We start from the raw sequence: 25,381 nt of genomic DNA on the forward strand, positions 1-25,381 counted from the left end.
GTATACATGTGATCATACATCTTTGTTGCGCTCATTCAGCAGTGTCATATAAAAAAGTATATCTGTCCTGCTCTAATATCCCCAATCGACGGCTGATGCAGGGTTACATTTTCTCTTTTTAAATAGCTGATGCAGGGTTGCATTTTAAACAGCAGATGCCGGGTTGCATTTTTTGATTCCTACTTTTAAAATTTAAAAGAAAACTTTTAAATTTTTAAAATTTTTATTTTATTTTATTTTTTACTTTTTTACATAAAATTTATTATAATTTATAGAAATAAAAATATATTTAATTTAAAAAATATTTAATATCTGAAAAAATATTATATAAAGAAAAGAATTTTTAAAACCTGAAAATAAAAGAGTGGAAAAATATTATAAAAGACAAATACCTGAAAATAAAATAAAGATTATTAATACCTGAAAATAAATAATAATTACATTGAAGAAAGATTAATATTATCTGAAAGAATAAAATATATTAAATACAAATAGAATTTACTCTGAAAGCCAATATTAATTAAATAAAAATAGTGATAAAATCTGAAAAGAAAGAATAATTAAATAAAAATCATAATAATATCTGAAATAAAAGAATAATATTATCTGATTATTTAAAATATAAGGCAAACATTTGTTTTCACATATTATATTGGATTGTGCAGGCCCCCTTGAACGCATAAAATACATACTTATGTACATATGTAATTATTTTTGCGTATTATGTTGAACTGCGCAATCCAATTTCAAACAACACACACTTTTTCTCACATACTTACTTAACAATTTAAATTTGCTGCTTCTGATGATATTGCTGCAGCTGCTAATTCCAATGCTATAAAAACAAATGAAGTAATTATTTGCAAATTATTTAAAAAAATCATACAAAAATCATTACTTACCTTCTTGTTGTATGAGCTTCCTTTACGATGGTACGATCACAAATGACATGCGTCTTTCAATCGTTTTTTTATTACCCTTTTTGGGATTTTCTTTTGTCACTATTGACAATAATGTTTTCTCCTTCGCACTCATTCAAATAAATCAAGAGATGAAAGAAACTTTTTTTCATCGCATTTAGGTAAACAAAAACTAACCCGAAAATGTGCGTTGGTGTTAGTGTATAGAGAAAAAATGTGTAGTTGTATTGGAATATTTGTCTCAAGCGGGTAGCCGTGGTTCGCAGGGTACGTACTTGCTAATCCGCAAGTGCAGAGGCTAATGACCTGCACATTGTTAATTTTCTTTTCTCGCTCTCTTCTGATCGCGCAAATATCGGGTGATTTTTTAAGAGCTTGATAACTTTTTTTTAAAAAAAAACGCATAAAATTTGCAAAATCTCATCGGTTCTTTATTTGAAACGTTAGATTGGTTCATGACATTTACTTTTTGAAGATAATTTCATTTAAATGTTGACCGCGGCTGCGTCTTAGGTGGTCCATTCGGAAAGTCCAATTTTGGGCAACTTTTTCGAGCATTTCGGCCGGAATAGCCCGAATTTCTTCGGAAATGTTGTCTTCCAAAGCTGGAATAGTTGCTGGCTTATTTCTGTAGACTTTAGACTATTTTTTGTGGGGCTACGTCAAGTCTAAAGTCTACAGAAATAAGCCAGCAACTATTCCAGCTTTGGAAGACAACATTTCCGAAGAAATTCCGGCTATTCCGGCCGAAATGCTCGAAAAAGTTGCCCAAAATTGGACTTTCCGAATGGACCACCTAAGACGCAGCCGCGGTCAACATTTAAATGAAATTATCTTCAAAAAGTAAATGTCATGAACCAATCTAACGTTTCAAATAAAGAACCGATGAGATTTTGCAAATTTTATGCGTTTTTTTTTTAAAAAAGTTATCAAGCTCTTAAAAAATCACCCGATATAAGTATATATGTCTACATATACATATATACGGTATCCGTTTCGCTTACGCGGTGATACAAACCTCATAATAAGAGTGCAAACAGCGAGTTCCGCAAAATCTTAACAAGTAAGGAAGGGCTAAGTTCGGGTGTCACCGAACATTTTATACTCTCGCACGATAAAGTGATAATCGAGATTTCATTATACGTCATTTACATATTTTTCAAATACCGTATTTGTGGAAAGTTTTATTCCGCTATCATCATTGGTTCCTGATGTACATATACATATATTATACAGAGAAGGCAGCAGATGGAATTCAAAATAGCGTTACACTGGAAGAAGGCGTGGTTGTGAACCGATTTCACCCATGTTTTGTACATATCATCAGGGTGTTAAGAAAATATTGCATACCGAATTTCATTGAAATCGGTTGAGTAGTTCCCGAGATATGGTTTTTGGTCCATAAGTGGGCGAGGCCACGCCCATTTTCAATTTTAAAAAAAGCCTGGGTGCAGCTTCCTTCTGCAATTTCTTCCGTAAAATTTAGTGTTTGTGACGTTTTTTGCTAGTCGGTTAACGCACTTTTAGTGATTTACAACATAACCTTTGTATGGGAGGTGGGCGAGGTTATTATCCGATTTCTTCCATTTTTGAACTGTATATGGAAATGCTTGAAAGAAACGACTCTATAGGATTTGGTTGACATAGCTATAGTAGTTTCCGAGATATGTATAAAAAACTTAATGGGGGGCGGGGCCACGCCCGCTTTTCCAAAAAGCTTACGTCCGAATATGCTTCTCCCTAATGCGATCCTTTGTGCCAAATTTCACTTTAATATCTTTATTTATGGCTTAGTTATGACACTTTATAGGTTTTCGGTTTCCGCCATTTTGTGGGCGTGGCAGTGGGCCGATTTTGCCCATCTTCGAACTTAACCTTCTTATGGAGCCAAGAAATACGTGTATCAAGTTTCATCATGATATCTCAATTTTTACTCAAGTTACAGCTTGCACGGACGGACGGACAGACGGATGGACAGACGGACGGACGGACAGACAGACATCCGGATTTCAACTCTACTCGTCACCCTGACCACTTTGGTATATATAACCCTATATCTGACTCTTTTAGTTTTAGGACTTACAAACAACCGTTATGTGAACAAAACTGTAATACTCTCCTTAGCCACTTTGTTGCGAGAGTATAAAAACTGAGGGACCAGTTCGTATATATACAGACGGACAGACAGACGGGCATGGCTAAATCGACTCAGCTCGACATACTGATCATTTATATATATACTTTATAGGGTCTCCGAAGCTTCCTTCTGGGTGTTACAAACTTCGTGACAAACTTAATGTACCCTGTTCAGGGTATAAAAAATCCTAAATTGATCGGCACATAAGAAGCTAAAAGCAATTAGAGGTTTCTCAAAGTCCAGTCGACAAATTACTTCAAGGCTTTCTTACAAAATAAATGTAACAAGTTTTGCATAGATCTTTGTGAGGAATTTATTGCAGCAAATATTATATTATGGAAGTTAACGAATTCATATTTCAATTTCTGAGTAAATTTTGATGAAAACCCATGTCAATCATATAGATTAATCGTAAATTGTCGACTTAAAGCATCAATTGAAAAACCATCCTGTGGGTATGAATCGATGAAACGACTGACGTACGAGACTGATTTATAGCAAATACATTTTGTGTTATCGTGGATCGTTGGATACGAGATAAGCTCCAATTTTAAACTTCATTTGTCTACAACAGACGAGTCAGTTTACAACTACTAGAGCGTTTGATAATTCCATGCAATTATTGGTTTCTGATTTTGAAAAGTCAAAGGAGCTTTTATATGCCACTGATCCAACTGCTTGTATGGTAAAATCAGGAAAAGCGCTGAAGGCATTTTACCTAAATTTACTGTACCACTATGAGAACTTCTTCAGTTATGTTAACGAAATAATTTCGAATGGAATAAAAGTATTTATGAAATCGGATTTGCACGTTGAAATTTTTAAGAATATATACCCTATTATCATAGCACCTCAAACTGGCAAGTGGAGCGTTTTCACAGTACCTTAACTGAAATAGCTAGGTGTCTAAAACTAGTAAGAAATCTCGATGACACTGTTGACTTGATTTTGCTTGCCACCATAGAATATAATAAGACAATTCATTCAATAACCCACGAAAAACCAATAGACATTCTTCATCCCAGCTCAGCTAACATTACGGCCAGTGATCGCGAATACCATAATAAGGGTCGTCAGAATGTGACGTATAACGTTGGCGACAAGGTCCTAGTGAAAGTTAATGGAAGTTAATTAATCGCTTTATTACTTTAAGTCTTGTATTTTAAATTACGGGATAATATCGACATTACTATTGACGACCACTTTAACACAAAAGCTAACTGACTACACCAACTCCAACTACATTCCAATTTTGGACGGAAACGCAATAGTATGGGAACATTACGGTTATTTGACGCACTTTACCAACTTGACACTATATGCAACATTGAACGGCGAGACGGCAGGATTTATGGACCTTTTCCCATTGACACGCATGAAGAAAATAGTAGAAGCAGACATAAAATACATCGAGACTTTACTTCGAACCGTTGACATTCACCATCGACAGGCTCGAAGCTTAAACTTTTTAGGTACTGCACTAAAAGTCGTCGCCGGCACCCGTGACTTTGACGATTTCCAAAGACTACAATTAAGACAGGATATGCTCATTGACTCTAATAACAGACAGGACAAAATTAATACGCATATTCAGCAAAAAATCTTGGAAATCACGCAAACAATAAACACAATTATAAACTCAACAAGAAAGGGAGCAATAGACACAGGTCATCTTTACGAAACAATACTTGCAAGAAATAGAGTAATAATCCTCAAACTGCAATCAATCACAATCTCAATAGCCAATAATATTATCAATGAGCACTCGACTAACATAACCATAATAGAAATAATAGGAATGTCTAGCATTAAGGCTTTACAAAATAAGAATAATTTGTACTTTGTAGTTAAGTATCCAATCCCTCAAATTGTTTGTAAAAAATATAGTTTATTCGCCGTGCCTCACGAAGGACGAGTCCTATACTTTGGGGATACTAATACCGTCGCTGAGTGCGGAAACGAAGCGTATGCTGTTAAATGTGAAAAATCAACTTTTGCAACTTTTTGCAAGAAGCAAACAACCCCTACTTGTTGTCAGTAACTATTCACAGGTGCTGTAGCAAATTGTTCAACTACTACCAATCATGATAAGGGCATCAAAGAAATCGATGACGGCATTGTCATTATCAACAATGCCACAGCAACGATAGAGGTTGAAAAAGGAGATAGCAGAACCGTCAGCGGTACTTACCTTTTGACTTTCGATCAGTTAGTAAAGGTAAATGGGACAGAGTATTACAATCGAAATCACACTCCTACTCGTACTCCTGGCAGTCCAACGGCTCAAAGAGTCAATCTTTTAGGACATATAGAGACATTGAGTTTGAACTATCTTCATGAAATGAATGCGGAAAATATTAACCATATTGGCGCTCTTCGAGGAGAAGTCAACTCAACAACATTGCTTTTTATAGTAACGATAGCGTCAATCTCTATCCTAGTAATCTTGCGACTTGCTCTAAGCAAATATAAAAAACACACCGCGAAAAAGGCAATGAATGTCTTAGTAAGACAGGTCACCGAGAGAATCGTGGACGATTCCCACTTAGGAAGGGAGGAGTTAACTCGAAACGCAAACCACCAAAATACCAAGTCAGCATTGTCTGCCTAACATCCGTTTCAGGCAATGCTGAACATTAACACCACCCCAATCCATGACCAATGGCCCGAGTTATCATCCAACGACAAGCAACAACAAACGATACTCACAAGCTACCGTAGCCGTGTGATCCGCTGGCGCAGCACAAATATAGCGCAAACAAGAGACGACTTACACTACACGCAAGTCGGCGTAATCGTCGGATTCGCTGACACTGCATCTGACAAAACATAGCAACGACAGCGACGACAGCAGCGACGACGGCAGCGGCTGTGAGGACGGCTTAGGCTTAGACTTAAGAGTAAGAATGTTTTAGAGTTTAGTTCTGATCGAGCCTGAATAAAGCGCACTAGTGCCTAAAAATAATTTATACAAGGTAGGAACCTGGTGAGAGAGGGCAAAATATTATTATGTATATTTTCTTAAAGATCTAAATAATGATGGCGCTTCTTCAAAATTGAAAGCGCTCGCCTCAAATTAAATGGAGACTCAGTTAGTCTATATTATTATTCTTGTCTGAAATAATAACTGAATTGGAAGGAAAAAAATCATTGACCGAGCAAGTGCAATTGATAGAGAATGCTCTTACATATAACTTTTTAAGGTGTGCATAATGAACTAGGTTGTAAAATCAAAGAGAAATAGAAAAAGACTATACTGCGAAAAAATAAAGGCTTTAAATAACTTAAAGAAATATATCAGTTTATGTAGTCAAATGGACAAAAGCGATAACATATACTCCGAATATACTTCCTTGCTTAAAATACTCCCCAATCACCAGGAATGATGTAGAAAAATAGTTAGTTTTATTTGTATAAAACATTTTTTCCGCACAATGGGGAAAGCATTATTTGCTAAGAAAGCTTTTAAGAAAACAAATTAAAAAATATGTTTAAAATATATATATTTGTATATTTATTATTTATTATTTATTATATTTAATTGAATTTTTAAGTTAATAATTAAAGTTATAAAATTTTAGTTTTAACGAATATTTAAACATTTTAGATGCTTTATTAATTTTAATGTCTTGATGGCACTAGGCAATACAATTTATACTCGGCGTAGTGGTCTCGGCGTGAAAATCCCGATGTATGACCTGTTGAACAAGCTTTTAATACTGTTCGACAGAGGATCAGGCGGCAATTCGATCTGAAGAGCAAATTAGAAATACTCGGGGACAAAGATCACTTTGCGAAAACCCCGAGGTACGATATATTGAACAAGTTGAAAATACATATGTATTTTCATGTAACATAGGACCAGGTGACAAAATCCGCATATATGAACTAGGGTTCTACAGAAATAAATACATGTTTTTACTGCCGGGGTTTGTGGTTTTACACCAAGTGTTTAAAATATTTTTGAAGCACTCAACCCTAACTAAAGATGAATTATAATGCCAAGATTGCCTTTTATAACAATTTGTCCTTTGGAGCATCAAGGGCAGAGCTTGCTCAAAGGTACTGTTGTTAATATACCAATTCCAGTTAATAATAATTTGACACCTCTTCCGAGGTACTTTGAAAGTTCATGCGATACAAATTATGAAAATTTACAATTCTTATTGACTAGCAGTTTGTACTCCGCTTTGACACAACATCATGTACTTTCCAAAGTTGTTCTAGATTTATAAAAATTAGAATTGTTGCAAGTAAGAATATCACATCAATTTACTTTCGAAAGTTTTTAGATCGAAACCGAGTTACGTCCAAAAATCTATTAAACGAAAATTTTGCCCAAAATGATGGTTACAAAGTTTTGAAAGATTTCACTGGAGGTTTCCTGACACGTATTAGCATAATAACCTGGTATATTAACCACAGTCGGTCATGTAATAAAGTAATAAGAGGAAAATAGTTTGTCGTTTTAGAAATATTGTTAGCTCTTACAGAAACAATTTAAAATTAAAAATGTTTTAAATTCAAATCATACTACAGGAGACGTGTCGAGTTTAAATGATTTTGAAGAGCAAATATGTTTTTGCTGACTATTTGTTAGCTCTGATATCAAACTTATCAAAACCTAAAAAATTTCTACAAATAAAATTACAGCATGTTTTATAAATTCTTATACATAGTCCTAAAAGAAGAACTAAACTTTACAATTGATTACACTTAACTCTAAACCCATGTTAGCCGCTGCAACGGGTATGGAAAATTTGCTGATAGCAAATCTAATAGAGGAAACTCTAGGGTCTTTAATGAAGCAATGTATATCAGTAGTAAATGCCAAAAATTATACTATTAAGCAAATACTTAAACTTATACATATATAAGTCTCGAATTTTTATCTGATTTAGAAATATCGTTACGTAAAAAAAATGTATAAAGACCTCTGGAACGGAAGAATGTGTTCGAGTGGTAAAATCCTCTTTCAAGTTCGATTGAAATATTTGCAACTAGTATTTTAGACCATAGCAACCCGATCACTTATAAACTTCGTTTAGTTGATTTTGCTTCAATGTGTAAATCAGTTAAGTCCAGGAGAAGAGTGGGAAAGAAGGTGATTTAGGAAGAAGTGGGGAAAGATGGTAATTAATCAAAAATTGGGATTATTATGCCCTTTGATGGTAGCAGTTTTGTTAAAACCATGTATAATTCGGTATAGTAGATTTTGCCCAGATATGACGTGGGTTCAATACTTTCGCGAAATGATAATGCTTTACTATCGATGGTAGAAAGAATAGCAAGACTTTATTGAAAACATCGCATTGTAATTGAGAACTATCAAAGAAAATATGATCTTTTTGAGCAAAGAGAAATTGCAAATGTCCTAGAAGGTCTTTATAATGAAATATACAGGGTTTGTCCGGAAAGTAATAGCACTGGTTTTCTTCCGCCGCGACAGTACTCCGGAGCGTGCGCGCGTGCGTGCGTGCGTTCCTAGCTAACGAACGAGTGACTGGTCACTTATTTCCGAGCACTTGGAGAGTCAGGACAAACATTTTTGCGCAACGTGTTTCTGTGAGTGGTGCAAGCCGAAAATGCAGCATTCGTTAGAGCAGAGGTACGCAATTAAGTTCTGTATCAAACTCGGTAAATCTGCGTACCCAGATATTGCTTTAGCAAGAAGTGGTGTGTTTCGGTGGCACTAGGCCTTTTTGGAGGGTCAGGAAGAGGTCACTGATGAAGACCAAAAAAGGGGAGAATGAACAAATCCAAAGTGAAAACGATGCTCATAAATTTGTTTCTCCTGAACAAACCGTCAACATCAAGTTTTACGTGGAAGTCCTCAGCAGACTCAAACGAAGTGTCAATTGGGTCCGACAAGACATCGCAGCCGATTGAAAGTTGCACCACGACAACGCCCCGGCTCACACCGCCTTTCTTGTGAACAGCTACCTAACCAAGGCCGGCATCTCAACGCTTCCGCAGAAGCCCTACAGCCCAGATGTGGCCGATGAAAGCAAGCATTTGGAGACGACAGAGGGGATCTAAGCAGCATGCACTTTGGCTCTCAAGGCTATTCCGGAGAATGGCTTCTGGGACGCCTTCAATGCTTAAAAACCGCGCTGGCAGCAAGGCATCGACGCAGAAGGAGCCTATTTTGAAAGTTTTTAATGAATTGTAACGATTGGTTCAATAAATTTTTTCAAATCGACTCAGTCCTATTACTTTCCGGACAAACCTTATACTTAAAAGAAGGTGCATAAAATGAGCTACCTCTTATGAAAATCGAGTTCTGAGTGTTGGCACTTCCAGATATAAACCTAAATATTAATTTATTGGTCTTGATTAAATAGGGGCGATAAAAAGATGCTTTTGGTTTTTGGATACCATTTGACTTTATTTAATTTAAAACAATAACTTTACATTTACCAACAAAAAGTGTAAAATAAAATAAAAATGTAAATAGTACGATTAACCGACGAAACAGTATTCGGTGAGATCCTTTGATCGTATGTATTTTGTTGAACGTAGCGCGTAGGATTGATGTCACACCAAGTAAATAAAACGAAAGTTGATGTCAACGCGGCACAGAATGGAATCGAATCGTAATGCTGCGCGCGGGATGGATGTTGCAATCGAACAGGATAGAGCGGTATGTGCATATAAAAACGAAAGGAAAGTTCACGCGGCGCTGTGGGGAATCGAATTGTGTCGAAAGTTGTCGACGCTGCGCAGTGTAGAAGCGAAAGTATGAAACGATTGTGGCTGGGCGGCTTGTGTAGAACGAATTGTGTCTGCTTTCTCTTTGTCCATCTTTTTGATGAGTGGGTGTATAGGTGTGGTGAGTTGTGTTGGTGTCATTAGCTGTGGTGAATTAAGCTGCCTTATTAGCGTGCGCCCGTTTTCCCGGGTAGAGTGGGTGGATGCTTAACTCATTTAAACAGGTCTTGAATAGTAAAGATTCAACAAATGATATTTACTACTCAAACTGATTGCAATATTAACGCATTACAATATTAATATAATATGCATTTATTAGACCTACTAAATGACGCCTTTTAATTCCAGTTGATGGATTATTTTCTATAGTTCATATTCTAAATATTAATCGGAAAACCCGTTTGGGTCATTTAATGCATTTAAAAACAAGCGCCTAAAGTTATTTTTTGAGCTCTTATGGGTTAAACAGAATTCGGAATACGTGGACTGATACTTCGCTCAGTATTTTATTTACTTATTAGCAGTGGATAAGGTAGTTGAGACTACTTAACAATGGCATAGTATTCCAGGCTTATCGATTTAAAACTATTCATAATTTATGAAATATCGATGGTAGACGTGTTTAGTTCTTTTAATATCAGATTACCGCAAATATTAACATGTAAGGAAGGGCTAAGGTCGGGAGCAGCAGAACAGTATATACTCTTGCAGCCAGCACTAATCAAAGCCAGGAAAATACGTTAAACACCTTAACATCAACCATGAGAAACCAACCAAATTATATATAAATATACTCTATATGTAAACACAAAATTTCTCAGAAAATCATTATATCTAATATAAGAGAATTGCGGTATATCGGTTTTATATATTTCTGCCAATACCATATACTATTAACATACCACATACTAAACAAATCTTCCCTGGGTTTCATACAGTACCTCACACACGTGGTTGAATTAACACTGCAATATAGGTACGTTAGACATATGTTAGTTATGTACCGAGTATCGAGTAGCTCTAGAGTTATGTAATTACGACAAAAATTGGGCGGTGCCACACGCATTTTCCAATTTTATCACCAGCTTTTATAAAGTCTTATAATACCATCTCAGTAGTACAATTTAATGTTTCGGGAGTTTATCATAATTGTTTAGTAGTACTTTTAGTAGTTTTTAATAGTACCATTATATCGGGTGATTTTTTAAGAGCTTGATAACTTTTTTAAAAAAAAAAACGCATTAAATTTGCAAAATCTCATCGGTTCTTTATTTGAAACGTTAGATTGGTTCATGACATTTACTTTTTGAAGATAATTTCATTTAAATGTTGACCGCGGCTGCGTCTTAGGTGGTCCATTCGGAAAGTCCAATTTTGGGCAACTTTTTCGAGCATTTCGGCCGGAATAGCCCGAATTTCTTCGGAAATGTTGTCTTCCAAAGCTGGAATAGTTGCTGGCTTATTTCTGTAGACTTTAGACTTGACGTAGCCCCACAAAAAATAGTCTAAAGGCGATAAATCGCATGATCTTGGTGGCCAACTGCCCATGCATCCCGAAAAATGCACTGTTTGGTGTGGTTTGTACGCTGGTGGAATCATTGGACCGTATTTTTTCAAAGATGCTGTTGGACGCAACGTTACGGTGAATGGCGATCGCTATCGTTCGATGCTAACAAACTTTTTGTTGCCAAAAATGGAAGAACTGAACTTGGTTGACATGTGGTTTCAACAAGATGGCGCTACATGCCACACAGCTCGCGATTCTATGGCCATTTTGAGGGAAAACTTCGGAGAACAATTCATCTCAAGAAATGGACCCGTAAGTTGGCCACCAAGATCATGCGATTTAACGCCTTTAGACTATTTTTTGTGGGGCTACGTCAAGTCTAAAGTCTACAGAAATAAGCCAGCAACTATTCCAGCTTTGGAAGACAACATTTCCGAAGAAATTCGGGCTATTCCGGCCGAAATGCTCGAAAAAGTTGCCCAAAATTGGACTTTCCGAATGGACCACCTAAGACGCAGCCGCGGTCAACATTTAAATGAAATTATCTTCAAAAAGTAAATGTCATGAACCAATCTAACGTTTCAAATAAAGAACCGATGAGATTTTGCAAATTTTATGCGTTTTTTTTTAAAAAAAGTTATCAAGCTCTTAAAAAATCACCCGATACATCAGTCGTCAGTCAATTTGTGCGGAACAAACCATGCACACACCTTTCATAAGCCCAAATGTTCAGTCAAAATGCGATAAATCGATGTTTTAGAAATGTTCAATTCCATTTCCATGAATTTCAATAATGATTTCGGCTGACTTTTGATGAATTCACGCATAGTTTCGATGGTATTTCCGGTGATCACGGATTTTGATTGGCTCACATGTTGATCGTCATTTATGTCCTCACGACCACTTTGAAAACGTTGAAACCGGTCGTGCGCTCTTCTACGGGATATGCAATCAACGCCATAAACTTGTTTCATCAATTGAAACGTTTCGATTAAAATTTTACCAATTTTGAAACAAAATTTAATGTTGGTTCTTTGTTCGAAGCTCATTTTCGCACCGATAACACAAACAAACTCACACTTAAAACGCAATAACTTCACTTCCAATCTATGAAATGTCATGAAATTCTCACTGGACAATCGATGAAGATAGAAGATTCTAACGCACCAGTCGATTAAACCTATTATAAAGCGGGTACATGCCCACTTTTTCAAAATTTGTTGCGATACCCTGTGCAAACTTACAGTTCTATACATTAATCTAGTGCTTAGTTAAGGCCTTTTATACGCTGTCGGTTATTGGTAGATTGTGGGTGTTGCCGTGGTCCGATTACGTCCATCTACGAATGCCACCCTACTTTTCTGGTAAGGAATATGTGTTCTAAATTTCATCAAGATATTTTAATTTTTACACCCTTTTTTACCATTTATATGTATGTATATTAGAGTGTGTCATTCAGAGGCAACCCTTTTTTTACAACTGAAAAACAGGCCAAAAACTTTCGAATATGTGAAAAAGAAAGTCACTCGAAAGATGATATTAAGAGGTGCCTGTTTCAAATTTTCTGTTTTCCATATAAATAACATGGAAGAAAATCATTTTTTTGTGGTAGTTATTGTGCGGAGGTTATTATATGTGCACACCATGGCTGCCAGTGGGGATGGTAAACTCGATTCCAATACTACTCGAGAATCGAGTTTTCTCGTAAAATAATCGATATCAATCATTGTGTTTGGTGATTGTCCTGTTGGACATGCATATATATGAAGATGGTTATTCTCTTCGGATCGCAATGATGCTTGGAATATCACTCACCATCTACATATGTATGCATGTCCAACAGGACAATCATACTCATTTATTGGAGTTATTCAAATACTTTGAATTAACGGAGCTACAGTATCAAACCGCACATTTGTCTAAAGTCCGCAGGGGATTCAACAATAAATCTTCTTAAAAAAATACATTTGTTATCTTCATGGAACAAATGCAGATCATTAGACAACACCTGCTGGTGCACAATTGGGTATTTTCACACATGGATCCTTTCTATTACTAGTGCTTATAAGGCAGTTAGTTATCCTGATACAATTTAGGCACTCCAAAAAGACCCGGTGCCACCGAAACACACCACTTCTTGCCAAAGCAACATCTGGGAAAGCCTGCTTGATCATATCAAATGTCTCTGTCGCAGATTTACCGAGTTTCACACAGAATTTAATCGCGTACCTCTGCCCTAATGAACGCTGTATTTTCGGCTGTATTTCAGGTGATCGATATCTAGGTGTTCTTGCTTTATTGATTCTTCGGAAATGAACTTAAATTGAAAAATTCTTATTATTTATATACATTGCTTCTCTATTGTTTACGAATCAATTGATTTTTTATTTGTTATTGTTAATGCATTTTGTGTTTTTTATACGCCAATTGGTTCATATTGTGTACATATTATATATTGCTTAAGCTGTTGCCACACAAACGGAATCATAATCTGATATTTACGATTTCGTTTGGTTTGATCACTTTCTGCATTTATCAAGTTTGTTTACATTAACTTTTTATTGTGCCCAATCTTGTATGAATGTTGACTGCGGAGTTGTCTCAACATCGTATGTCGGTGGAGTTGACATAACTCACGCTCTGAAGTACAATCGTGGCAAAAAAAATCAGTCCTATTACTTTCCGCACAAACCCTGTATACATAGTACATGTGTAAAAAACTATGTCTAAAGGCCTAAAATAATGAATATTACTTTTTCTTCGCTAAAACAAGACCTCGGAGTGTACGCACGTCTAAAACACTGGAGACGTGACCTCCATCTATCACAACATAATCGATCTGGTTGGTGGCTTTTCGATTCGGAGACAGCCAGGTAGCTTGATGATTTTTTTTTGCTGGAATCTAGTACTACAGATTACAACACTTTGGGCTCCTGCGAGTTCGATCCGACTTAACCCATTTGGGAGTATTTCATTATGGAATCGGAACTTACCGATCGTTGTGCCAAAAATACTTTCTTTACTCACTCTGGCATTAAAGTCGCTCCAAGCGTTCATAGAACTCATCTATGGTCATATCCTCCTTCTTTTCCATCGGGGCGTGGGCGCAAAAAGATATGTTGAAGAACTTCGATTTTTTCTAGACGTTCATCCACTGGGGTGATTGCCAGTACACTGTTACTGGGTCTCTCTCCCATCACGATTCCCACGCCAAACTTGCACTTCTTTATATGCTACAAGGACCTACTCGCCTCAATACAGGAAGAGACATTGATGAAAGTAAAAGATAATTTAATGATGTAATAACTAATGCAGCTGAAAAATCTCAAGAGATTTTGAGACACGAAACACACCAATTGCCTGTCTCGAGAAAGTAACTGAAATATTGACACTGTAGCGGCACTCCTGTAGGCCCGTCAGGTAGATTTTGGACCACTGTCGCCAGAACTGTTGCTTGAGATAGCAAACAAGTTGCCATCTCTCGCAACAACGAACTGAATACACTAGCACCTTCTCTGGAGGTAATGCCCGCAGGGAGTGGCCTATTAATAGATGCGCTGATGTTAACGCCTCGCCGTCGTTGGGATCTTGGCTCAGACGTACTAGGGGCGAGAGTTGAGGATGGCCTCCACTTCGGCCAACACTGTTGCTAACTCCTCTGCTGTGAGTAGCGCGTTGCCGGTTACGCGAACGATGTGGTGTTTGGCGGACTTCACCGCGGCTTCCCATAATGCGGCGCCCGCGGTGGTATAACGATGAAGCTGCGCCCTTCTTCTGCTGCGAATCTCTTCAGGTCTGGACCCATCGCTAGAAACGCCTTCTTCAATTCGCGCAGCTTGCGATCGGCGCCTACAAAATTGGTGGCGTTGTCGCTGAATATCTTCGTCGCCATTCCTCGGCGTCCAATGAACCTTTTTGTAGTGCTTGAAGTCTTTCGACTGGCAAATTTTCCATTATTTGGTTTAGCAACTTCGGCTTGTACTGAAAACAATGTATACAGTTTCTTACGGTTCTACTGCAAGCTTCTCGGGCATTAATTAGCCATATGCGTTCTCGAAGAAGCGCAACCAACGCTTTAGCCCCAGCGTGGTGATTTCGAATATGCAGGAACCGTAAATACGTTATAACGAAGTGCGAACTTTTATTTAATAAAAGCGAAAATTTGGCATCGTATGGGAGAGGTGCATTTAATAGGCGACCTCCTACTCGGATTAATTTAAATGACAACGACATATCCGAGTTGAGTTTTTGCAAGTTTGCGGGTAGGGTGTTAATAAATCATCAACATAAAAGTCTCTTTTGATGGCCAATGAACCGAGTGGATATTTCATTGTATTGGCATCACTGTGCATTTGCAAACACCGTGTTGCGAGAAATGGGGCAGGCTCAGTGCCGTATGTTACGGTGTCAAGACGAAAATTTTGAATTTGCTCAGAAGGATCCTCTCTCCATATAATAAGCTGACAATCTGTCTTCTTCATGCATAATTATTTGGCGGTACATTTTAGTAATGTCCGCTGTTAGTGCATATTAATGTAAGCGAAAACGAAGAAGAGTTGAGTATAACTCTTCTTGGATGGTTGGACCTACCATCAAAAATTCATTCAACGCTATTTGAGTTGAAGATCGACTCGAGGCATCAAATACAACACGTAATTTGGTTGTTGTGCTCTCGGGCCTTAAAACGCATTGATGCGGAATGAAGTAATGTGGCCCACCCGGGATCTTATTGTTCGTTGGGCTCATGTGACTCAACGCTCTATATTCATTCATAAAGTCCAGATACATTTTGCGAAGTTCTGGATGTTTTAATGTCCTTCTCTCCTGGGCCTGAAACCGCTGAACTGCGGTTTCACAGGAGTGACCGAGTAAAGCCGTCCTGAAGGCAATACTTGAGTTGTATTTACGAAAAAATTTTCACACTCTTGTTGCTCTGGTGTGAATTTGATGCCATTTGATTCTGAAGGTAATTCTTCAAGAGCCCAACATTTTAGGACTACTGAATCTATTGACGTAAAGTCTTCTTCAGCTTGGCATAATGTGCTGTGTAATCTGGGAGGATAACTTATATTACTGGCGTATTTGCCAGATACAATCCATCCTAAAAGGGTTTTCTGAAAAGTTGGTTGGTTGGGACCATTTTTAATTTGGCCAACAGCTAAAAGCTCGAAAAATTTTTCAGCACCCAATAGGACATCCACTTTTTTTGATTTGTAGAATTCTGGATCCGCCAATTCAATATTGTGCGGAATTTTACAGCCGCTAACATTGATGTTATTGTCTGGATGATTTGCCGAAATACTTCGCATTATCCAGAACTCCGCCGAAAACTCGTAATTATTTACCCGCGACTTAACAAACGCGCTGAATTTTGCCCCCACTTTCGTATTGGAATTGCCAATTCCAATTACGCTTAATGGTTTATGCTGACGTCGATTCCGCAACTTCTGTGCCAAGTCCTCCGTCATAAAGTTGACCTGGGAGCCTGAGTCCAGCAACGCTCTCGCAGGCAGGTAATCTCCACAGGTGGTCCTCACTTGAATCACTTCTGTTGCTAACATGACCCGATCCGGCATACTGGCTGTATGCATGGCATGAGTGGTTGATGGTTGCGGATGAGGTGCAGCGGAGAAGGAGACTGGATACTGGTGCAACAGTGTGTGATGCGATCGATTGCACACACGACATCGATCCGCTCTGCACTTAAAGACCGTGTGCCCCTTACGCAAACAATTTTTGCATAAGGACACCGATTTCACGAACTCGAATCTCTGCTGCACCGGAAGCGCCTTGAAAGTGGGGCAGTCAGTCAAATAGTGGTCCTTGGATTTGCACTGCTGACAAAGAGACTGCCTCGTATTTTTTGCAACGAGCGCCGATTTGGACCTGTCCATGTGTTGTTGTTTCCCATAACTCGCACTGCTTGTTGGTATGGGCTTCGTCCTTGAATTTGGTGCTCCTTCCGCTGATAGCTGCTGGAATCTTCGATCTCGGTTGACTTCACATTCCTTCCACAGTGGCAGCTTGTCATAATCCAGCTGTTCCTCCCATTTGGATCGGGTAGCTGAGTCGACCTTTGTCATCACTATGTGTATAATAATAGCGTTTGTTATATGTTTCTCATCGCCCAGCGATAGTAATGAGTAATATACCGCTGACACTTCGTCAATCATTGATCGCAATGAAGGCGCGGATGGCTTTGGGATGGTTGGCAGCTCAAAAAGTTTAGATATTGTATTGAAAAATATCAAACATTTATTATCATAAACTTTTTTGAGACTTGCCAACGCTTTCGGATAATTTTCATCCGACATCTGAAACGCTTTGACTGTTCCCAAAGCCTCTCCAGATAGACAATTAACCAAATGGTTAAATTTTTCAATATCTGGGATATTCGGATCGTTATGAACCAAGCTCACGAACAAACTCATAAAATTTTTAAATTCTGAATATTCTCCCTTGAATTTCGGCAAATTTATTTTAGGGAGCCTTGAGCTGTGAGAAGCTACAAAAATGTTTCGGCAAGTGAAGTTTTATTTTTAGCTAAAATTTACTTAATTATGGATTTCGTTTCCACGATTATGTCCTCCAACTCCCCTCGGCCCATGTCTTCTTCATCAATTTCTTCAATCTTTGATTGGCACTTCATTAATTAACTCTCGCAACAAAGTTGCTAAGAAGAGTATTATAGTTTTGTTCACATAACGGTTGTTTGTAAGTCCTAAAACTAAAAGAGTGAGATATAGGGTTATATATACCAAAGTGATCAGGGAGACGAGTAGAGTTGAAATCCGGAAGTCTGGCTGTCCGTCCGTCCGTGCAAGCTGTAACTTGACTAAAAATTGAGATATCCTGATGAAACTTGGTACACGTGTTTCCTGGCTTCATAAGAAGGTTAAGTTCGAAGATAGGCAAAATCGGCCCACTGCCACGCCCGCAAAATGGCGGAAACCGAAAACCTATAAAGTGTCATAACTAAGCCATAAATAAAGATATTAAAGTGAAATTTGGCACAAAGGATCGCATTAGGGAGGGGCATATTTGGACGTATTTTTTTTGGAAAAGTGGGCGTGGCTACTCCCCCTACTAAGTTTTTTGTACATATCTCGGAAACTACTATAACTATGTCAACCAAACTCTATAGAGTCGTTGCCTTCAGGCATTCCATACACAGTTCAAAAATGAAAGAAATCAGATAATAACCTGGCCCACCTCCCTTACAAAGGTTATGTTGAAAACCACTAAAAGTGCGTTAACCGACTAACAAAAAACGTCAGAAACACTAAATTTTACGGAAGAAATGGCAGAAGGAAGCTGCACCCAGGCTTTTTTTTAAATTGAAAATGGGCGCGGCGTCGCCCACTTATGGGTCAAAAACCATATCTCGGGAACTTACGTCCCTTTGGCACAGGATGCAGCGGCAGCTCATTCCCACGACGGCAGCTTATTGATGGCGGCAGTGTTGATGGCAGCACCGTTGATGGCAGCGGCGTTGTTGGCAGCAGCGTTGACGGCAGCAGCGTAGATGGCAGCGGCGTTGATGGCAGTAGTGATTTCAGTAGTGGCGGTATGGCAACAACGGGTGCTTATACCGGCACTTTGCTTTTACCGGTTCTCTTAACGCGGCACTTGAAACGGTTTTTGTATTTAACTGGTTTTCCACCGGTTTTTTAAAACTGTTCTTTTTTTAGAGTTTTAGGACGGGCCTCTCGTTAATCACAAGGTTAAACACTTTGGTACGATTTTTTTAGAATTCACTGTACCCAATTTACTTGTGCGCCTTTTCACACTTTTTATTTGTTTCACTCTTTCTCACTTTGAGCACTTGCACTTTTGGGTGCTTGCACATATGCACCTCATGTTTTTTTTTGTTTTTTGTAGGTTTAGGAACGCAGAGTTGGTAAGTATTTTAATTATAAACTTTTCATTCATTATATTTTTTATTTCCTTTTCTTCTTTTTCTGTTGCTGTTTAGGTATCACAGCACCACACAATGTATTATTTTATAAATTTTTTGATCGCTTTCGCACCGTGTTTTTTTGTTGTTTCGTATTTGTTCACTGCACTTCTGGCACTTCACTTTTGCACATATTTATGAATATGTAAGTATGTATTTTGTTTAAATTTTTTTTTGTCTTATATTTCTTTTATGTGTTTAATTTCCACTTGTCTTTACTGCACAAGACCGAAAACCGAAAAGCATTGACCAGACAATTGGTACCGAAAATAATACCACAGGTATGTTTTTGTTATTTTTTAAAAAATCTTTTAATTTTATATATATTTTTTTTTATTTTTAATTACACGCACAAGTCCCTGCTCGGGCGCCATGAAAAATCTCAAGAGTTTTTGAGACACGAAAAGTACTTTAAATTGGGATGCGCGATTAGAAATTAAAAGAAACACACCAATTGCCTGTCTCGAGAAAGTAACTGAAATATCGACAAATTAAAACGCGTACGTACGGTTTCACGGTTCGAATACAATAGCAGGTTTTATTTCATTTTATGCAGTCGCTTAGCCTAAATCTTAAACTAACGGCTTAATCTAGTGGTAATATAAGTATATGTTACAAAAGCGGTAAGTACTTATCTTTTCGTTAAACATTGTGCTAGCTTATGTTAAGATAAGTATTAAGGTAAGTAATAGATTAATATTAAGAATGCATCATTAAGGTAAGTATTTTACGAAATAGAATTTCATAATTTAATTTTTATAATTCAATATGTAACAATTCTTATAATTCAATTTTCTTAATTCTAGTTTTAGGTTTAAATATATGTATCTTGTCGCTTGACGCAATAGCAGCTGTATTGGCAACATCGAAAAGAAAAAATAAACCAGTTGATTTTAGAAATATCACTAATAACACCGTGGAACATTTTTGGGATTATTGTCTGGGGGGTGAGAAATTCCAAGTCAGGGTGATGGTACTAGGTCAGTATATTAAAACCCTCAAAGGGTTTGGCGTTTGTATGTGTCAGTTTTTTTATGACCTTTTAAATTTTTTCCTTATCTTGATGTTTTTTCGCTTAGTTGTACCATTTTGGCAAAAACGTAGTTTAATATAACTCGCGAACTACTATTATCTATTTTTTCAATCCATTAGACGGTTGTAGCAGCTTTTACACACTATATTTGGTACCAAATTTTCGTTCACTATAACATTTTGGGAATAAAATAAAATTTAAAAGGTCACTTGTATGTACGACGTAATTTTGTAATATAAAATAATAATATTTTATAATGAATAATTCATATTTAACTTGGATAGAATACTTCAATTGATTACCGAAAAAATATTAAACTTAAAATTTTAACTAATTCAATTCATTATAATCTAAATCAAAATATGTTACTTTCATCCTAATATTTTATTTCAAATTCAAATATATAAAACTTGAAATATCGCCAATGCGTCGAGTAATAGTTCGGCGGGACAGCGGAATATCATTAATGTTTCGCGCTAATTCCATTCCAGGTTGCCCAAAAACCTTTCATCCTCTAATGGTCTTCCCCTTTTTGCTAAAGCATAGCAAATAATGCAGGAAGCCTTAATAAAAGCCGAAGAATCGCTTTGTTCGATAAAATTAGCATTTTGTATAAATGAATGCTTTAGTTCAAAAAACTTTATTAACCTATCTTCGTTTAATAAATTATTTATTTCTTTGTGAAATGAAAGGAAATGCCTTTTTAAATTTTGCTTATATACAAAATTTAAAATTTTTCCGCATAACAAGCACTGCGGCTTCGCAGAATTATTTAAAATAAAAAAAAATGCGTACAGGTATAATTCCCACTCAGCTTTGAACGATATTAACTGTATATTGAGGCAGTAAATACCAAATATTTATGTATCCTTAATATAAAGTACTGACATATATTTACTAATATTTGATTTAAACGCCATATGTACGCCCATAAAAATATAATTTACTGATAGTCAGATATTCTTTAAATCATAATAAAAAGCAGCCCTGTTCTTAGATGCGTGACATGTATTTGTTATATTGACAGACAGAAAACATAAAACGGTTTGTATTCGTAAGTTTTTGACAATAATTTTAATCTGATTAGGCATTTGAAGCTGAATTTTTAATACATCGTTCTAATTGTCATCCGTATACTATTTTTGATAATTTATTTTTGAATATTTAAGTTTTGCATTTTCGCTTTGTGACAGAAGTTCGCCTTTTCATAAATTAAAAATAATTAATAATTTACATAAAATTTAATAAAAATATTGTGCTCGTTTTCCAAAACGCTCTTCGTAAATTGTGCGTGTTAGTGACAATCCGTGTGTATACGTATACGATCACTTACGCTCTTTTAGCACCTGCTATGACTTTGCCCATCCCTGTTCATGAGCCTTTCAACTCATCTAATGGTATGCAACGAATAGCTCAAACAATTGTATACAAAGAAACAAGCCAAACCAAGTGTGAGCGATAAGTGATTGTGAGACATATTCACACTCATTATTACACAAGCAAGCCATGTGATTGTGAGAATATAATATTTTTAGTGAGAGCAAGTATGAGTGAACAAGGGGGGTGATTCATGAATTTGAGAGTATAATCATAAGTCAAGTATTCACTGCAGATCACTGACCCTGACCCCTCGAACAATATTGTTTGAGGCGCAAGATACAAATTTATCTGGCGAAATGCAACCAACGCCATTCACTTCAATCAATTTAGGGAGACTTCGAGCTCAAAGAGATGATAATGAGTATATTCAAGTGGTGGAACGTGACCTGGAGACCCTCACATCAGCTACCAAAAGTGACGCTTGGGATGATTTAGGAAATTTTGTATCATCCAACGACCGAGAGTGGGCCCAAGAATCTCCACAACTGGCCAAAGAAATTAAGCGGGATATACATATGTGAGTTGATATTCAAGTATCAACAGAATGTAGCTAGGTCAGAGCAGTTGCACAATTTTATGTGTTAATAAAACTTAATTGTGCTCTTTTATTCTATAGGTCAACATAATCACATCTATATCATCTGCAACATCTGCTAGTCCTTTGTACCTTTTTATATACTTTTGTTGAATAAAACTGAACTAAAAATAATAATTATAATTATAAAAAATTTTTATACAATTAAAACTTGTTTTATTTAAATTTGAGAAAGTTTATAAAAAAGGAACATGAAAATATTTTGTATTTGCAAAATAACTTAAATTAGAGAATTACATATTTATAAAAGAGGAAAGTGCTACAAAGACGAATTATGCAATATCGTCCTATTATATTGCCATTCAACCCCTCTATGAGGAGTCATGCAATACTCCATTAAACTTTCACGGACATTTATCGCGCTGTCTGCTGGCCTACCTAAAATACTGCTTGGTCGAACTGATAGAAGCATTCCATTTTCTCCCAACTCCATTCGCCAATTACCTGCCATTTGTATCTTTGTCTACATCAGATAATCGTATATATTATATATAGACTTGCGTCTTAACAAATAATTATGCGATATGCAAATCCCGAGTACAATAACTATAGCATGTCCGGTAGTAACGTTCATGGGTCTTCGGAGTATTCGAATACGCGATGCACATATGCCGAACACATTTTTCACAACATTTCTGGCTCTGAATAGCCTATAATTAAATATTTTGTACGACATAACTTGATTTCGGAAGCTAAATGGTTTCATCAAGTACGTTTTTAAGGGAAAAGCGTCGTCAGCTACAATGACAAATGGCATTTCATCACGTTCATGTAGAAGTGGTTTCGGCGGCGGAAAATTTAACTTGTTTTCTGCAAGAGCCATTGAAAGAGCACATCTGAATATGTTAAAATAGTAAGACATTTTAATTATTAACATTTAATGTTATTATTTTGTAATAGTTTTACCTTGCGAAAACGCCTCCATCAGATTAACGACCATAAGCTCCAATATCTACAAACAAAAATTTTTAGTCCGCATCAACCATAGCCATCAGAACAAAAATATTATATTTCTTATAATTGAAATCTTCTGAACCGCAGTTCGCAGGCACCTGAATCGCTATGTGCTTTCCATCCAATGTCCCACAGCAGTTAGGAAAATGCATCGCTGGTAAAAACGTTCCGATACTTTTGCCCATTCCTCACGAACCTTATTAGAATCCACAATATATTTTTTCACTAACAAACGAACAGATATGAATACTCACGTTTAAAAACTCGTTCTTTAAAGCTTCAAACATTGCTCCACACGTGTTTCGGCAGATATGGCAGATGGTAGTTTTTCCCAATAGAAAAACACTCATCAAACTCGAGAAGTTATCACCTGTGGCTAAATAGCGTAGTGTTACCGCCAGTCTTTCACCGATCGAGATCGCTTCACGAAATTGTGTATTTCTTTTGTAAATATATGGAGTAAGACACACCACTAAAAAATCGAAATCTTCCAGAGTCATCCTCAGGAAGTTCTTCAACCACTTTGGGTCCTGAGAAACCAGCTTGGATCGAAGTGTGGCGTAAAATCCACTGGTGCAACGATTCCTCAATCCTGGTCTAATCTACCACTGCTTTGGTTTCCTTTGCTAAGTCCTTTTCTTTTTCCTAGCTTTTAATGACGACATTCGGTCAGTTTGGATGTTGTAATGAAAACGCATTTGACACCAAAAGCGCAGCTGTTCGTTTAGATAGTTTTTGATGTCAATTATTTTGACCTAATGAAAACCAGGCATTAGCGTAAGGGGGAATATTTAAACTGGAATCCCAATGCATATGATTTAAGGCAAAAAATAAAAATTGTGTGTGAGTCTAACTCTAACTTCTCCTAATGAACTTTATAACTAGGGTTTCAAACCACAGCAGCATAATCTAAGAGCGCCTTTAGCTTTAAAAACCGTGGAAGATGTGTGAAGATTAAAATTGAGTTTAAGGTCCATAGTTACACCCAGATCGACAAAACTGCATACTTGCTCCAACCTAAAGTTTCGTCTTACGTATGAAGTAGGGTCTACAGATCTACGTGAAAAGCACATCGTTTTACATTTCTTAAGGTTCAATGGGATGTCATTTCTAACACACCAAGAAGCTAGGTTTTTTAAGTCTGTTTGCAACTGACATCTTTCACTATTTGAAGTATATGATTTAGAAAGTTTTACACCGTCAGCATATTATAAAACTTTTGACATCTTAATAACAGATGATATGTCATTAAAAAATAACAAGATCAGAATTGGACCAAGATGGGGACTGTGAGGAACGCCTGAAGGAACATTGATTATGTCAGAAAAAGCATCGTTAAATATGTCTTGTTGAATTGTATTACTAAGATAAGAAGCAACCCATTTTAGAATTATTGGTTGAAAACCAAGAAGAACAAGTTTATTCAAAAGAATTGAATGGTTTACTTTATCAAAAGCTTTACCAAAATCTGTGTATATAACATCAGTATCAGTATGCTTCTCCCTAAAGCCCGCTGATACATGTGATACAAATTCAAGCAAATTAGTTACTGTAGATTTCCCCTTACGAAAACCGTGCTGACAACAAGAAATTAGTGGAGAAATCCGGAAGGTTATGTCGTCCGTTATGATTGCTTCAAAAAGTTTAGGTATTGCTGACAACTTTGCTATTCCACAATAGCTTTCAATGGATGACATAAATCCACTCTTATGTAAAGGACTTTTTCTATATACAATAAATGGAAATAAACCTTGCTGAAGAGATGATTTAAATAGTTTTGTTAAGGGTTGGTATATACAGTTTGTCAAGAAACTCTTTACACACTGAAAATTTACAGCATTTTTTTACTTTGCATACAAAAACAAACACCTTCTGTTGAATTTCATCAAATTTTTTTAATGTAGAACTGTTGAATAGTATGTGCTTGGTTAATAAGTGCAAAAACAAAAACAAAATATTGCAAGGTTAAAGATTAATTCAACAAAATAGTAGTTTACACATTTTTGACACTGTCAAGAAACTCTTTACACATTTTGTTGTTTGTGTCTGTTTTGTTTTTCTTGAAGAAAAAACGGTACTTTTACCGCTATCTATGGTTTCATCAAGTACGTTTTTAAGGGAAAAGCGTCGTCAGCTACAATGACAAATGGCATTTCATCACGTTCATGTAGAAGTGGTTTCGGCGGC

The 25,381-nt window shown here is 36.7% G+C and overlaps 1 protein-coding gene across 3 annotated transcripts in view; it reads left to right on the forward strand.

Moving 5' to 3' along the window:
- Positions 1–25,381, forward strand: part of LOC126765239 (protein Wnt-10b) — a 690,717-nt gene that overhangs the window by 45,534 nt on the left and 619,802 nt on the right. The gene's annotated exons all lie outside the window — the stretch shown is intronic.

The sequence above is a fragment of the Bactrocera neohumeralis genome, unplaced genomic scaffold (assembly GCF_024586455.1).
Source record: "Bactrocera neohumeralis isolate Rockhampton unplaced genomic scaffold, APGP_CSIRO_Bneo_wtdbg2-racon-allhic-juicebox.fasta_v2 cluster10, whole genome shotgun sequence".
Lineage (NCBI taxonomy): Eukaryota > Metazoa > Arthropoda > Insecta > Diptera > Tephritidae > Bactrocera > Bactrocera neohumeralis.